Below are 17,137 nucleotides of genomic sequence, written 5' to 3'. Positions count from 1 at the left end.
CATGAACTGGATGGCGGTAGGGGGGGTCAGAATCCTCATGGCTGCGGAGCGCGCTCCGCAGCCATGGAGGATTCCAAAGAGCAGCGGAAAGTCAGCGGGAGACCGCTGACTTTCCGCTTCTGACCGCGGCTGAACCGCCGCGGTCAGAATGCTCATTGGAGCACCGCCAGCCTGTTGGCGGTGCTCCCGTGGTCGGTGGCCCTGGCGGCCACCGGCCGCCAGGGTCAGAATGACCCTCATAGTGTTTTCACTATGAGCACTGAGGCCTGGCTATCAGGATCCCAGTGAGACAGTGAAAACAGTGACAAACACCCTGACATACACTCACAAACAGGCCAAAAGTGGGGGTAACAAGGCTAGAAAGAGGCTACCTTCTCACACAACCCCCCCCCAAACGAAGGACAATAAGGCTAACCTTGGCCAGTTGAGACTTTATTGTCTAAGTGGTGATAAGTAGAGAGTAGCTCTGCAATAGACTGGTTACTCCCTTTATCATCCACTATATGGTTACTTCCCTGTGGGGATGTAAACCACCCTGTTTGAAGTTTTTTAGCTAACCAACAATGTGAAGATGTATTTTCAGAGTTTCTATCAGTAAGTTGTAGTTTAGAGCAGTGGGAATTATCCACTGAACCTATTTGAAATGATGGAAATGCCAGACAGGGATGCTGTCTCAGTAAAGCCATAGCTGGGCAAAAACTTTGTCCATTTGGCTGGAAGAGAGAACAGGGATGCTGTTTCTCTTGAGTTGGAGCAGGGCAGGGATGCTGTCCTATGAGCTCCACAGTAGGGCAGGGATGCTGTCCTAAGTGTTGTGAGGCAGTACAGGGTTTCTGCACTAAAGTTTCTCTGGGAGGGTTGGAGGGATGCTCCATGTTAACTAAAATGGTGCTCTTTTTGTCACCAATGTTAGTTATCCCACAGAGAGGTACTTCTACCTCAGGGAGTCCAGCTATGCCAGCTGATGATTCCCTTGGAACAGGTGCCACCCCAGGAGAGGTTTCTCCCACCACAGGAATGGTATCCTGAATGGTAGGGTGGTTAGGGGATACTGTGATACCCTTTTTACCTGTTGATGGAGAGGGATCCTGAGTTTTCAGGCCTTCTCTCCTTTGCTTTTTCATTTCAGTAGAAATGAGAGGGAACAATTCCTCAGGGATGCCCAGCATGGCTGCATGGGCATAAAACTCTACATCAGCCCAACCTGAGGCCTCTAGGTCATTACCTAAGAGACAGTCTACAGGTAAGCTAGGTGATACCACCACCTGCTTAGGGCCAGTAACTCCACCCCAACTAAACTGAATTATAGCTAAGGGAAGAAACTTAGTGGAGTTATGGACATCAATAATCTTATACTGTTGTCCAATGATGTGTTGTTCAGGAGGCACTAGGTTTTCAGTCACCAAAGTGAAACTGGCACCTGTGTCCCTGTAGGCCAAGGCTTCAACACCATTTATTGAAACTGTCTGCCTGTACTTATCCATTGTAAGGGGACAAGCAGCCAGTGTGGCAAGGCCAATGCCACTAGGTGTGACAGAAACTGTCTTGGGACTGATTACATTAGTTTCCACTATGGACCCATAAGTGAACCCAACTACACCCTTTGCTTGACTGTTGCCAGCAGTCCCACCACTAGTACCACTACTGCTAGGGGCACTAGAGCTTGATGTATTAGTGGTGGTAGGCTCAGGGGGTTTACCTGGACAGGACTTATCCCCTGGCCTATGGCCTCTGTTTTTACACACAAAGCACCAAGGCTTTTTAATGTGTGCAGGTTGGGAAGAAGAGGAAGAATTTGTTTTATCCCCACCCTCTGAAGAGTGTTTAAGATTTGAAGTGGGATCTTTGGTTTTACCCTTATCCCCATGCTTATCTTGAGATTTTTCACCATCTTTCTTCTTATTGCCATCTTTGTCACCCCCTGTATGAACTTTTCTGTTCACCCTTGTTCTGACCCATTTGTCTGCCTTCTTTCCCAATTCTTGGGGAGAGGTCAGATCAGAGTCTACCAGGTACTGGTGCAACAAATCAGACACACAATTATTAAGTATATGCTCTCTCAGGATTGTCTTATACAGGCTTTCATAATCAGTAACTTTACTGCCATGTAACCACCCCTCCAAGGCCTTCACTGAATGGTCAATGAAATCAACCCAGTCTTGTGAAGACTCCTTTTTGGTCTCTCTGAACTTTATCCTGTACTGTTCAGTGGTTAAGCCATAACCATCCAGGAGTGCATTCTTAAGAACTGTAAAATTATTGGCATCACTTTCTTTCACAGTAAGGAGTCTATCCCTACCCTTTCCACTAAATGATAGCCATAGGATAGCAGCCCACTGCCTTTGAGGGACATCCTGTACAACACAGGCCCTCTCAAGTGCAGCAAACCACTTGTTAATGTCATCCCCCTCCTTATAAGGGGGAACTATCTTGTGCAGATTCCTGGAATCATGCTCTTTTGCAGGATGACTATGGGGAATACTGCTGCTGCCACCATGGGTATCTAAACCCAACTTCTGTCTTTCCTTCTCTAATTCAAAAGACTGTCTATCCAAATCCAGCTGTTGCTTTTTAAGCTTCAGTCTGGTTTGTTCCACCCTCAACTTATTGAGTTCCCTCTCTAACATTCTGTCATCAGGGTTGGTGGGAGGGACATTTCTAGAAACAGAGCTATGATGGGAATGAACAGAAGGAGACCTGTCCCTTACAGAAGCCACCCTAACAGCTTGGTTTACAGAAACATTACTACCAGTATGGTGAGAATAAATGCTTTTGCTATGATGTGAGACAACACTATTTATATGGTGTGGCTCATCATCATTACCATCTATGCTAGACTGTCTAGTAATGGGCAGACTAGGACGTTTCTTTCCTGAATCTTTTCCTGGGGGAGTCCCTGAATCAGATTGAGAACTATTAGGTACTTTTTCAACAGATGGGGCACCTATGGCCTTATCCTGTTCTCTAAGCATATTAAGTAACAGTTCCAAGGAAGGATTCTTCCCTACACTCAAACCTCTCTCTATACAGAGACTCCTTGCTCTTTTCCAGCTAAGGTTGTCATATGCAAGTTTGGACAGATCAACAGTTTGGCCTGTGCCAGACATTTTTAGAGAGAGTTAAAGTGATAGAAAAAGAGAAAAAAGTTTTCAGAACTTTTTGGAAAGACAGAAAAAAACTTTTTAAACTTTTAAGAACTTTTTGAAAGTTTAGAAGTACTTTTCAGCACTTAGAAAAGAGTGAAAAGAGGAAATGCAAAACTTTTTGGCTATGTGTATATACACTGACCTTGTTTTGTATATTTTTCTCTTATGAAAAGTACAATGACAAGAGTGGTAAGTAGTCTCAAGCACTTATCCCACCACTGCACAACCAATGTAGGAGGCTGGACTGGCTTGTAGTGAGTACCAAGGGGTACTTGCACCTTGCACCAGGCCCAGGTATCCCTTATTAGTGTATAGGGTGTCTAGCAGCTTAGGCTGATAGATAATGGTAGCTTAGCAGAGCAGCTTAGGCTGAACTAGGAGACGTGTGAAGCTACTACAGTACCACCTAGTGTCATATGCACAATATCATAAGAAAACACAATACACAGTTATACTAAAAATAAAGGTACTTTATTTTTATGACAATATGCCAAAGTATCTTAGAGTGTACCCTCAGTGAGAGGATAGGAAATATACACAAGATATATATACACAATAGCAAAAATATGCAGTATAGTCTTAGAAAACAGTGCAAACAATGTATAGTTACAATAGGATGCAATGGGGAAACATAGGGATAGGGGCAACACAAACCATATACTCCAAAAGTGGAATGCGAACCACGAATGGACCCCAAACCTATGTGACCTTGTAGAGGGTCGCTGGGACTATTAGAAAATAGTGAGAGTTAGCAAAATAACCCTCCCCAAGACCCTGAAAAGTGAGTGCAAAGTGCACTAAAGTTCCCCTAAGGACAAAGTAGTCGTGTTAGAGGAATAATGCAGGAAAGACACAAACCAGCAATGCAACAACTGTGGATGTCCAATCTAGGGTACCTGTGGAACAAGGGGACCAAGTCCAAAAGTCACAAGCAAGTCGGAGATGGGCAGATGCCCAGGAAATGCCAGCTGCGGGTGCAAAGAAGCTTCTACTGGACAGAAGAAGCTGAGGTTTCTGCAGGAACGAAAAGGGCTAGAGACTTCCCCTTTGGTGGACGGATCCCTCTCGCCGTGGAAAGTCGTGCAAAAGTGTTTTCCCGCCGAAAGGACGCCAACAAGCCTTGCTAGGCGCAAATCGTGCGTTTGACGTTTTTGGACGCTGCTGGGGCCCAGGAGGGACCAGTAGCTCGCAAATTGGACCTGAAGAGAGAGGGGACGTCGAGCAAGACAAAGAGCCCTCACTGAAGCAGGTAGCACCCGGAGAAGTGCCAGAAACAGGCACTACGAGGATGCGTGAAACGGTGCTTGCCGAAGTTGCACAAAGGAGTCCCATGTCGCCGGAGACCAACTTAGAAAGTCGTGCAATGCAGGTTAGAGTGCCGTGGGCCCAGGCTTGGCTGTGCACAAAGGATTTCCGCCGGAAGTGCACAGGGGCCGGAGTAGCTGCAAAGTCGCGGTTCCCAGCAATGCAGCCCAGCGAGGTGAGGCAAGGACTTACCTCCACCAAACTTGGACTGAAGAGTCACTGGACTGTGGGGGTCACTTGGACAGAGTCGCTGGATTCGAGGGACCTCGCTCGTCATGCTGAGAGGAGACTCAAGGGACCGGTAATGCAGCTTTTTGGTGCCTGCGGTTGCAGGGGGAAGATTCCGTCGACCCACGGGAGATTTCTTCAGAGCTTCTGGTGCAGAGAGGAGGCAGGCTACCCCCACAGCGTGCACAAGCAGGAAAACAGTCGAGAAGGCGGCAGGATCAGCGTTACAGAGTTGCAGTAGTCGTCTTTGCTACTATGTTGCAGGTTTGCAGGCTTCCAGCGCGGTAGCAGTCGTTTCCTTATCAGAAGGTGAAGAGGGAGATGCAGAGGAACTCGGATGAGCTCTTGCATTTGTTATCTGAAGTTTCCCCAGAGACAGAGACCTTAAATAGCCAGAAAAGAGGGTTTGGCTACCTAGGAGAGAGGATAGGCTACTAACACCTGAAGGAGCCTATCAGCAGGAGTCTCTGACGTCACCTGGTGGCACTGGCCACTCAGAGCAGTCCAGTGTGCCAGCAGCACCTCTGTTTCCAAGATGGCAGAGGTCTGGAGCACACTGGAGGAGCTCTGGACACCTCCCAGGGGAGGTGCAGGTCAGGGGAGTGGTCACTCCCCTTTCCTTTGTCCAGTTTCGCGCCAGAGCAGGGGCTAAGGGGTCCCTGAACCGGTGTAGACTGGCTTATGCAGAATTGGGCACATCTGTGCCCAACAAAGCATTTCCAGAGGCTGGGGGAGTCTACTCCTCCCCTGCCTTCACACCATTTTCCAAAGGGAGAGGGTGTCACACCCTCTCTCAGAGGAAGTTCTTTGTTCTGCCATCCTGGGACAAGCCTGGCTTGACCCCAGGAGGGCAGATGCCTGTCTGAGGGGTTGGCAGCAGCAGCAGCTGCAGTGAAACCCCAGGAAGGGCAGTTTGGCAGTACCAGGGTCTGAGCTACAGACCACTGGGATCATGGAATTGTACCAACAATGCCAGGATGGCATAGAGGGGGCAATTCCATGATCATAGACATGTTACATGGCCATATTCGGAGTTACCATTGTGAAGCTACATATAGGTAGTGACCTATATGTAGTGCACGCGTGTAATGGTGTCCCCGCACTCACAAAGTTCAGGGAATTGGCTCTGAACAATGTGGGGGCACCTTGGCTAGTGCCAGGGTGCTCTCACACTAAGTAACTTTGCACCCAACCTTTACCAGGTAAAGGTTAGACATATAGGTGACTTATAAGTTACTTAAGTGCAGTGTAAAATGGCTGTGAAATAACGTGGACGTTATTTCACTCAGGCTGCAGTGGCAGGCCTGTGTAAGAATTGTCAGAGCTCCCTATGGGTGGCAAAAGAAATGCTGCAGCCCATAGGGATCTCCTGGAACCCCAATACCCTGGGTACCTCAGTACCATATACTAGGGAATTATAAGGGTGTTCCAGTAAGCCAATGTAAATTGGTAAAATTGGTCACTAGCCTGTTAGTGACAATTTGAAAGTAATGAGAGAGCATAACCACTGAGGTTCTGGTTAGCAGAGCCTCAGTGAGACAGTTAGGCACCACACAGGGAACATATACATGCACACCTATGAGCACTGGGGCCCTGTGTGACAGGGTCCTAGTGACACATACATATAGGCCACAAACCTATGAGCACTGGGGTCCTGACCAGCAGGATCCCAGTGACACATAACAAACATACTGAAAACATAGTGTTTTCACTATGAGCACTGAGGCCTGGCTATCAGGATCCCAGTGAGACAGTGAAAACAGTGACAAACACCCTGACATACACTCACAAACAGGCCAAAAGTGGGGGTAACAAGGCTAGAAAGAGGCTACCTTCTCACAGGGGTGTCTGGTAGCAATTCACAAGTTGTTTAGCCTTCACTAGCCCACAATGAGATTCAGTGATCAGAAGTCACTCTGACTACAGAAACGTTTGGAGACCCCTGCCTTAATGCAATACTAGTTAACTTAATAAAATGATGAAGTAAGTAAAAAACAGCCAGGATCAGATGTAGCGCAGAGGCTTGTAGTGAATCCCAGTTCATTTTAATGGGATAACAGGAGTTAGCTTAGCATCTGGCTTGCAGACTCGTGCCCCTGTCACCTAGTGACTTTTAATCTACAATGCTTGCTCTGTCTTAGCCCATTTAATTATTTAAGTCTTCTAGGATGGCTGCCTTTGTTTATAGTTAGGCCACTTGTTATGTTTTGCGTTATCAGTGTCACTGCGCTAAGACGTCAAGATCAAGCAACAAAGACAAACAAACAGTAGGTGTTCCCACTTCGTAACTTTCCCTCTCTATACTTTCGAGGGATTGTTTATATTAATTGCCGTCCCAAGCATGCCTGTTATCTATTGTTTGGGAACACACCTACGTCAGGGGTCCTGGTAGATCTGTATAAATACATCGCACTTTAGACAGATAATCAGAGGGATTCCGACCAGAGTGCATCGCCACCATCACTGATATCGATGCTGCACGTCGTCTTGACACTGACCCAGTCTTCGTGTCCCTGCGGAGTCTGAGATAGAGACCTCATTCCACAGTAACAAGGGTTGGGGGCTCCTCTCATGGACATGGCATTGGCAGATTAGGTTTAGCAAACCCAGCTCTCCTTTAGGTAGGAGGTTAGGGCTCTCACATTAGGGTATTAGGGCAAATTACATTGCGTATGTCTTTCGTATGCATTGCAAGATGGTGGGGGTCTTTGTAATAATGACTCTCGTCTTCACAATTCTGTTCCTTGCATTATTCATTATCCTAATCATTGCAGCCCATGCAACTTATCGCAAAATTGCAGTTATGTTAAATAAAAACTATTTAAACTTTACTGCATCTTTGTCATTGCCTGTGTTTGTATGAGACATGATATATCTGTGAGAAAGGGGTAACCTCCGTTTAACCACCACACTCCCTGAGATGTCTTACTCTCGAGTCCATGCGTAAAGGCTGCCACAAACCACCTATTACTATTGTGTTTCTGGTGAGGTGCTGCTAGTGAGCCGGTAAGGTTGGGACAACAGTTGCGACTTGTTGTAGGATAGGCATAGACGCCTACAAACAAAAGTACTGTCATCCTTTAACCAGCAGTCTTTACTAGAGCAAGAGTCCAAACTATGACAGGCTCTGCTGTCTGGCGGATGGTGTTTCAACTCACCGCCAAGATGCCTGACGGCAGGAGCCTGGCGGTGGGTGAGGGCTGCCTATGGCGGCATTCACCGTGTTCAGAATATGGCGGTTGGGCCCGCCATGCCGGCTGGCGGCTTCAGCTGCCAGTGCCGGCATGGCGGGCCAAACTGCCATGTTCGTAATGCGGGCCTTAATGTTTAATGAATTAATAATACGTGCAAAAAGGAAAAAAAAATGGGGGGTGGCTACCCGCCGACCAAGATGGCCACATACTGAAATAGCTCTGTAACCGTTGCGCTATAAATCCCTCAACATCTGTGCAAAATCGAGGCAAAGCCAATAATGACAAACATTATAAGAGCCTCCAACCACCGCCAGACTGCGGCCGGATGAAAGGCCCGCACTAGTGCTAGGGGGAGACGAAAACAAGACAGCGACTTTCCGTCAGTTGTTAATGGCCGACACCGCAATGTGAGAGGCCCTAAGATCAGAGTTCGTGCAACAGCCCCTCTCTCATCGGTGGTGAGTGATCCAAAGCTAGCCTGGTGCGCCACAAGCAATACAATACATAGCGTTGACTCTGTCAGCTGGGAGAGGCCCAACGTCAGAACCCAGAAAGGCAAGCCAATGCACTGGGGGACAGAAGACAGCCGCAAGGCCTGCTAAGACCTGCAGGCTCGGACACTGTTCCGCAGCTGGGCCGCAGGCGACTCTGAGTGAAGGTTCCCGTGAGAATCCATAGACGGCCATAAGCGTTGGACAGCAAGTATGGAGCCACGGATACCTTCAGAGGGCAAGGGGAGTGGTGCACAGCCTACAGCAAAGGAATAGATGCAGACACGCTGCTGGGTTGTGCGAGGGCATGGGCTGCTGGGGTAGAGGCGAGATTCCCAGTGCAGTGCGAAGGTGTGCCTCGGGGTTCATGTATCGCCGACAGAAAGCACAGGTGTAAGGCTACCCACAGGAGAGTACTTCCCCACCACTGGGCAGATAATACGAGGCGGATGTGGATGTAAACTGCTGGACTCACAGGAAAATGTTGTACTCGCATTGCGACCTTGGGAGACACCGCAGCCACCATTGCAGAGTCCATCCAGCCAATGGAAGCAACAAAGACTAGTTGAAGGGGAAAAGCCCAAAATAATCACTAATACACTTTTTAGAGCTGGAATCACAGAGGACGTACAGTGACTGACAAATCTCTTGAGTTTCAAGATGACTCCCACAAACTTTCTGTGGACACCACACCCCGGGGCTCCAAGCACAGAAGGGCACATTCACTGGAATAACTCTCTTAAGAGTGAGGCTAAGACATTAACGAAACGTGAAACACCCTTACCATCACCTCCCTCCTTCTGCAGCCTTTTCAGACAGAGTTCAAGGGGAAGACATTTGGCTTGGGCTGCGGCCCAAGACTGGGAACTGGTTCAAGTGAAACAGAAGCAACATCACATCTGGGTCCTATAGACACCTGGAGAATCTACTGAGTATTCGAGAAATATTCTCACCATGTAAACACAAAAGACAAATATCCAATCTTTAACACTGACAAACTAGGAGGCGATTAGCTGGCAGTGGAGAACTGGGACACCAAGAACATGGTCAGACGCTGCGGTCCTAAATCCAAACAAATGAATATCATAGACAAATACAAAGTGGCAATGACTGCCCACGGCTGAACACTGCACGTAGTGGACATGGGAGAGAAGCAGATATGCCCACCTAAAGACGAACTGTTCCTGCGCAAAATCATGGCCGCAATCCAAGACATGAGAAACACAATGGAACCAAAGATAGACGCCGTCACAACAGAGGTGAACCTCCTGAGAGCGGACTTCCGAAATATATCAGATAAGATAAAAACTTCAGAATCTCAGATTACAGGTAAAAACGGCAGAATCTCAGATTACAGGCCTACAAGTTACAAGCAAGAGGCTAGAAGAACAGGTCCAAGCATTTACGAAACAAACTGCAACTATGGCAGCCAGACTAGAAGACCAGGAAGGCCAGTCAAGAAGAAACAATATAAGCGTGGTGGGGGTCCCGGAGGGAATTGAGACCTTTTAAGGAAGACATGATAATCACCACTCTACGCCCCAAAAAGCTCTCAAAATTCTTCTCAGTGGAGCAGTCACATAGGGCTCTGGGCCACCCCCACCAAAACTAGGTGCCCCTCAACGCTATCACTGCCAGAACTTTTAACTTCCGAGACGCGATCCTGCAGGCGGCACGTTCACATGGGGACCTACACATAGGAAATGCCACAGTCAAGCTCTTCCCCAGTTTCACCCTGCAAGTTCAGAGACAAAGAAAAAACTTTGAGGAAGTGAAAAGAACACTTTGTGAGAAAGAAATTAAATATATTATATTATACCCAGCCAAGTTGAGAGTGATTGCAGAGGGCAAGACGTGGTATTTCAAAAGTCCAGAGGAGGCGCTGAATTGGCTGGAAGGCTGGAAAACACCGAAACAGAAAGTTGTCAAGGACAATAAAAACTTCCAGCCACAAACAGAACAAGAACTGCAACACCCACCTTATACTTGACACCAGCCCATCCGGGATCCACAAGCAGAACCATGAACTAGAACTGAAAAAGACTCCAGTGGTCTGATGCATTCAAGGTGAGGACTTCACACTCAGGTGGCCAATCAAGCTATGCAGGAATAACCAGACCAAAAGGGCAGCCTGGTGGGGGGATCAAAGATGATTCTGGGCATAGACTAATGATAGATAAAAGCTTTAAGTCCTGAAGCTAAGATACAGATAAAGGAATCCCACAGCACAACCATCTATACACAGGCAGTCTGTTGGGGCAAGTGTAGCCCACCCACATGAGTTGATGTTAAGTATTGAGCGACAGGCGCTCTGCAGGTTGGGAAAGAGAGCGGTTTCAGGCTCACAGCGCCAGGTAGCAGGGAGTGGGGATTTCAAGGGTTTGGTTCAACAGCTTCCAAGAGTTCTAATGTTTAAGCATCACAACACCCCAGCATTGTGTAGGTGCCCTAAAGCTGAGATACACAAAATGGAACTGACATTATTACACCCATAACACAGAAACACAAACCCCCCCTAAATGTTTGGTCATGGAATGTGAATGGACTGGGGAAGAGAATTAAGAGGACATTGGTCCTCCAAAGCCTGCAGAGACAGGCACCTGATGTGGTCTTGATTCAGGAAAAGCACCTACGGGGCCCTCAGTATAAGGCCTTAGATAATTTGGATATACATTGGTGGCTCACACTAAATACTCCACAGACTCCAGGGAGTGGGAATACTACTTAAAATATACACACCGTTTACTATTCAACACACATGGCACAATCAACATGGCAGACTTGTGGCAGTCTCAGGGAGCTGAGAGGGCCATACACTAAACCTCTGTTCATTAGATGTCCCGCTGCGTCTTCAGGGCACGACCTTCCCGGAGATAGGCAAACTCCTTCTTGCATTACTGACCGAAACATTAATATTGTTAGGCGACATGACCGACATAATGGATCCATGGAATTATAGATCACATAAAGAGTCTACACGGAGCCCGAAGGGACAACTACGGTCCTTTATAGAAGCAATGGGGATGACTTAGGGAGGGAACAAAACCCAGACAGAGAACAATAAACGTACTACTCAGCCACCCATAACACTTTCTCCCAGTTAGACCATATACTTACACACCACTCAACAGCAGACAGATTCTGTGAAGCTCAGCAATACCCCAGAGGCATATCTGATAATTCCTCGATAGGGGTTAGATTATTGGGCCTAATCAGGGACTACACTCAGCTTCCTAGAATAGACAACTGATTCCTCCAAGACAATAATACAAAATATGAGTTGAGGGAATGGGTAAACTCTACTTTGATGAAAAACAAGGTTCGTGAGATCTACCTGTACCCTTTTGGAGGCTTTTAAAACGGCGATAAGGGGCCAGGTACAGGTTCTAATGGGGCAGGGGAAAAGAAGGACGGCAAACTGGAAATAGATACACTAGAAAAAGAACTAATGCGATTGGAAGAAAAAACTATTGCAGAAGGGACAGCCAGTCTGATCCATCAATTAAAGCTAAAACAGCAAGTACTTCCGGCCCTGTTGGAGCATAGGACATGAAGATAGACACTGGCAGTACAACGGCGACTAAACAACATAGGCAATAAAGCAGACACATTATTAGGCTGCCTGGATAAGAGCGACCAAAGCAGATCATCGGTCTTAGAAATAGTAGACAAGGTAGGTAGGAATCATAAGATAAACACAGACATAGCAGAGGCCTTTGTGGCCTACTACTAGTAGGTATATACCCCTGACATGCTCAGAACAAGAAATGACTGTGCTGACTTAGCCCTACCGGAACTAACACAAGCAGACAGGGAATCCTTGGATGCAGACTTAACGATTAACAAAATAACAGCAGCCATGAGGGGTCTGCAGTCCGGGAAAGTGGCTGGACCTAACAGCCTCCCAATGGAGCTATACGAAGTGATAACTACAGAATCTGGCTACACCTATGTTCAACATGTTTAAACAGGTACAAAGGAAGGTTGTCTCCCTGCAGATGTAAGACTGGCAATCACAGCAGTGCTCCACAAGAAGGGCAAGTCACCATCAGACTGTAGCTCATTCAGACCTACATCCCTGCTTAATGTAGAAGCGAAAGTATTGGTAAACGTCTTAGCGACCAGACTACGAAGGGTGATTGCCTCGCTAATACACCCAGACCAGTTGGGCTTCATGCAGACACTATAAGGGGTAGTACTCAAGACAGAGTCACTCACCTCATAACAAGACGCATTTTGTTCATCAATTCCAAAATGGCATTTGACAGCTTGGAGTGGAACTATATGTTTGCCCCACTAGCCAAATTTGTTTTTGGGCCACAATGTTGCAGTTGGGTGACACTGCTATACCAAACACGGCAGGGAAGAGTGAAAGTTAATGGGGTTTTGTCTTGCACATTCACACTCTCGAAAGGGATGCGCCAGGGATGCCCACTCTCACCGATGATCTTTGCATTGGCATTAGAACCATTGGCAGCCTGGAAAACAGGACTCAACATAGGGACAGTTGGGAGGAACAAATATCCCTATATACTGATGATGTCTTGTTGCATGTCTCTAAACCGCACAAATCCATCGACCGAGTAAGCCAAATATTTAATACATTTGGAAGTTACTCCGGCTGTCGGATACACTGGTCCAAATTGGTAATATACCCCTTAATTGGCAACATCCCTGTACTGCACTGTGACTGTGCGGCACCAGTACAGCATGAGGGATTTAAATATTTGGGAATATACGTGACACGCAAGAATTCCTAAATAGAAACATACATTCCCAGATTACTAGGTAATATAGCACATTGGTGAAAACTCCCCCTATCAATGGTGGATTATGCGTTCTTATACAGAATGATGACTCTCCCACGCCTCTTATATTCCCTGTAAAATACTCCATTTAAAATGCTAATCAAAATCTTTCAAAAAAATAGACTGAGAAGTCCGTCCACTTCTGTGGAATGGCAAGACCCCAAGAATAGCATTAAACAACTTACAAAGTGTGGTATACGAGGGGGGTCTAGCAGTGCCGGACATCCAAAAATACTATTGGGCAATGCAACTATTAGTAATCAATGATTGGGTTTTTACAGAATATACTGAATCAGCCTATAAAGTGGATAGAGAAGCTATGAACTGGGGAGGATTTATTTATAACAGCTAAAGAGTATGGACACTATTGACTCCCACAAAGATGTCAGCTAGAGCCTGGGGGGAAGTTACTGCATATCTAGGTTGGGGAGGAGCTAACAAATTTGACCCCCCTATGGCACAGCGACCAGCTCCAACAAGGGAGGTGCCTTGAAGGCTGTTGTAAATGGGCACTGATAGACATCGAGCATCTAGGTGAAACGCATTAATAAAGTTCTCGGACGTGAGTCAGGGATAAGACTTGTCAGACTCAAAAAGATATAAATATGTACAACTTAAACATACCCTGAGTAGACATGTCCCAGAGGGTAAGTGTTAGAAATGGGGTTTCTGGTTGGCTAGGGTATGCACCTCAGCCAGGCAGAACTTACCCACTCTAGTCAGGGCAAGGGAGTTACACGTCCAAGATAACCCCTGCTCACCCCCTTGGTAGCTTGGCACGAGCAGTCAGGCTTAACCCGGAGGCAATGCGTAAAGCGTTTGCACAACACACACATACATGTGACGCAATATTCCCACCACCAAGGAAACACAACACTAGATTATATGAAAATATCCTGTATTGTACACAACGTAATTATCAGACAAACATCACATAACAGTACTATCCTGCTACCTTAGCAGTTGTCAGAACGTTACACATTAGTTACTCTGCAAACTAGCAGTAGTCACACATAACACACAGGTTACTCAGTATTCTGCAACATAAGCAGTAGTCAGGAAACACGTTATCACATTAGAACACTTGTCATAAGCATATCATAAAACGCCCATAGTAGGAACATTAGAAAACCTATGGCAAGTTAGGGAAACATATTAGCAAGTCATGCCCATAAAAGGAACATGTGCACACATATGTAAAAGCATCATAGAACAGGTAGGCAATATAACACAATCAATAAAGTCTGTAGAAAGAACTTTAACTCTTAATCATATTGGTCCATTTTAAAAAGTACCTGTAAATGATGAAAAGGCACCTCCAGTGCCTAAAACGAATAATGGGGCCCCCGGCGCTCCTTTGCGCAAAAACGGGGGCCTCCAAAACATTGCAGATAGAGAGGGGCGGCACGCACCCTCTCTGACTCCTTATCGGGCCCCTTCTGGGACCCGTGATCACCGGGGGCCCCCCGGGCCTCCACCGGCCCTCCTGTGGGGGGCCCAGGTCACCCAAAGCTCAAAGAGGGGAGGGGGCGCCTCACACCCCCTCCTTGTAAAAAGGCGGGCCCCTCCGGGGGTCCCGCTACCGTCGGGGGTCTCCCTGGGCCTCCGTGGCCCTTTCCTGAAGGGAGACCCCTAAATCAGGGACTTCTGGCCTGCGAGGGGGCCAACCAGAGAGCCAGGGGCCAGGGCGAGCCTCCGGTGAGGTTGCGCCCGGCCCGGCAGCACAGAGGAGTCCTCCGGGACTCAGACGCGCGAGGGAGAGGCGTCCTCCTCTCCCTCGCCGGTCAGAATGACGTTGCGGCCCAGGATGGGCCGGCTGGTGCCCACGGGGCGCCCTGAGAAGGGCGCGTCCCCCGGGAGCACGCGAGGAGCAGGCTTGCTCCGATTTCTTAAAAAATTATCCTCCCTGTGCCCCGGGGGCACAGAGCTGAGCGCGCTCCTCGCGCTCAGCAACGAAGAAAGAACCCGGCTGCGGCGGTGATATTTTCTCGGCACAAACGCGCTCCAGGAAGCGCGAGGACACCAGGTGAAACCCGGGCTGCGGCGGTGATCTTTTTTTTGGGCAGAAAGACAATTAAGCACTTAAGTGCAATGCTCCAGCAAGGGGAAGCGCTTTCAAGCGCTTATGGAAGTCCCCTAAGGAGCGCTTTACAAAGCGCTTAGTTTTCCCTTCCAGGTAAAGAACCCCACGTGCTTTAGGGTAAGAATGCAGGGGTCAGGGGCCACAGCACCCTGCCCCTGGGGAGCAGAGCTCAAGGAAAAGGCCCACAGGGGGACAGGGTCCAACATCAGGCCAGCGCAAGAAAGATGCCAGCAAAAGGTAGTCCTTTATGGTGACCAGGCAGGTCACAGGTCAGCCCAGCAGCAACAGTCCATGGCGATTCCTGTGGAGTCCTTCCAGCAGTCTGTGTCCAGTTCCAGGTAAGTTCAAAGAGTCTCCAAATTGTGGGGAAAATTCCCCTGTACTTATAGTCCTGTTTTTACAGTGTTTTACATTGACAGGGAGAGGAGGTTCCAGCCAGTTACAACTGGTTCTGGGAGTGCCCCCTCTCTCCTTTCAGCACAGGCTCCAAACATCAGTGGGGGGTTAACGACCCTATTGTGCGAGGCCAGGGCACAGCCTTTACAAATGTAGGTGTGCCCCGCCTCTCCCTTCTCTCAGCCCAGGAAGACTATTCAGTATGTAGATGCACCTCAGTGACACCTCCACCCTCCCTGTGTACAGGCTGTCTGAAAAGTATGCACAAAGCCCCAACTGTCACTCTGCCCAGACGTGGATTGGAGTCAAGCTGCAAAACACCAGAATCATAAGCACAGATAAATGCGCACTTTCTAGAAGTGGCATTTCTGTGATAGTAATAAAAAATACACCCACACCAGTAAGCAGTATTTATTATCACCATCACAACCATACCAAACACGCCTACGCTAGCCCTCATAAATCAGACAATACCCCTACACATAAGGCAGGGCATTTCTAATGCAATCCTATGAGAAGGCAGCACTCACAGCAGTGAGACACCAAGTTAGGCTGTTTGTCACTACCAGGACAGGCCATGCAATATGGCACATGTCCTGCCTTTCTACATACATGGCACCCTGCCCACAGGGCGTACTTTAGGGGTGACTTACATGTAGTAAAAGGGGAGTTCTGGGCCTGGCAAGTAAATTTAGATGCCAGGTTCCTGTGGCAGAAAACTGCGCACACAGGCCCTGCGCTAGCAGGCCTGAGACAGGTTTGAAAGTCTACTTCAGTGGGTGGCGCAAGCAGCGCTGCAGGCCCACTAGTAGTATTTAATTTACAGGCCCTGGGTATAGAGATACCACTGTACAAGGGACTTATAGGTAAATTAAATATGCCAATCAGGTATAAGCCAATCATACCAACTTTAGATGGGAGAGCACCTGCACTTTAGCACTGGTCAGCAGTGATAAAGTGCTCAGAGTCCTAGAGCCAACAGCGAAAGGTCAGAAAAACCAGGAGGAAGGAGGCAAAAAGACTAGGGATGACCATGCGTATGGCCAAAAGTCCAACACAACCCCCTACCAGCCAAAATCCAGGGGAGAACAATCAATACCTTGATGTACTTTCCTGATTGGGGCGATAGAACAAGGACCCAGGCCCACAACAGCAGGGGCATGTTCCAGTTCTACGCCTTCCTGACTCCACTGGGATCTCTCTGTCAATGCGTCCCAGGCAGCCTAGACCAACCCACGGGGATTCTCTAGCTGCCAATGGCCAGAACCAGGCCCCAGGCCATCTAGGAGCCTCTGGTCTCTGAAACCATAATGAGTGGGGGGCGGTAGCCCCAGGTGCAAAGCAACCTGTCTCCACTCCCTTTCCGATCAGTTCAGGGGCTCTACCCTGCCACTGATCCACCAACCTAGGGTCCGCACCCATAGGTTCTACAGGGGCTAGAGGCGAGGCTCTCCTCCCTCTACCCCTCCTTCTAGGATCCCGCCCT

The sequence above is a fragment of the Pleurodeles waltl genome, chromosome 12 (genome assembly GCF_031143425.1).
Source record: "Pleurodeles waltl isolate 20211129_DDA chromosome 12, aPleWal1.hap1.20221129, whole genome shotgun sequence".
Classification (NCBI taxonomy): domain Eukaryota; kingdom Metazoa; phylum Chordata; class Amphibia; order Caudata; family Salamandridae; genus Pleurodeles; species Pleurodeles waltl.
This window is presented reverse-complemented; position numbering follows the sequence as displayed.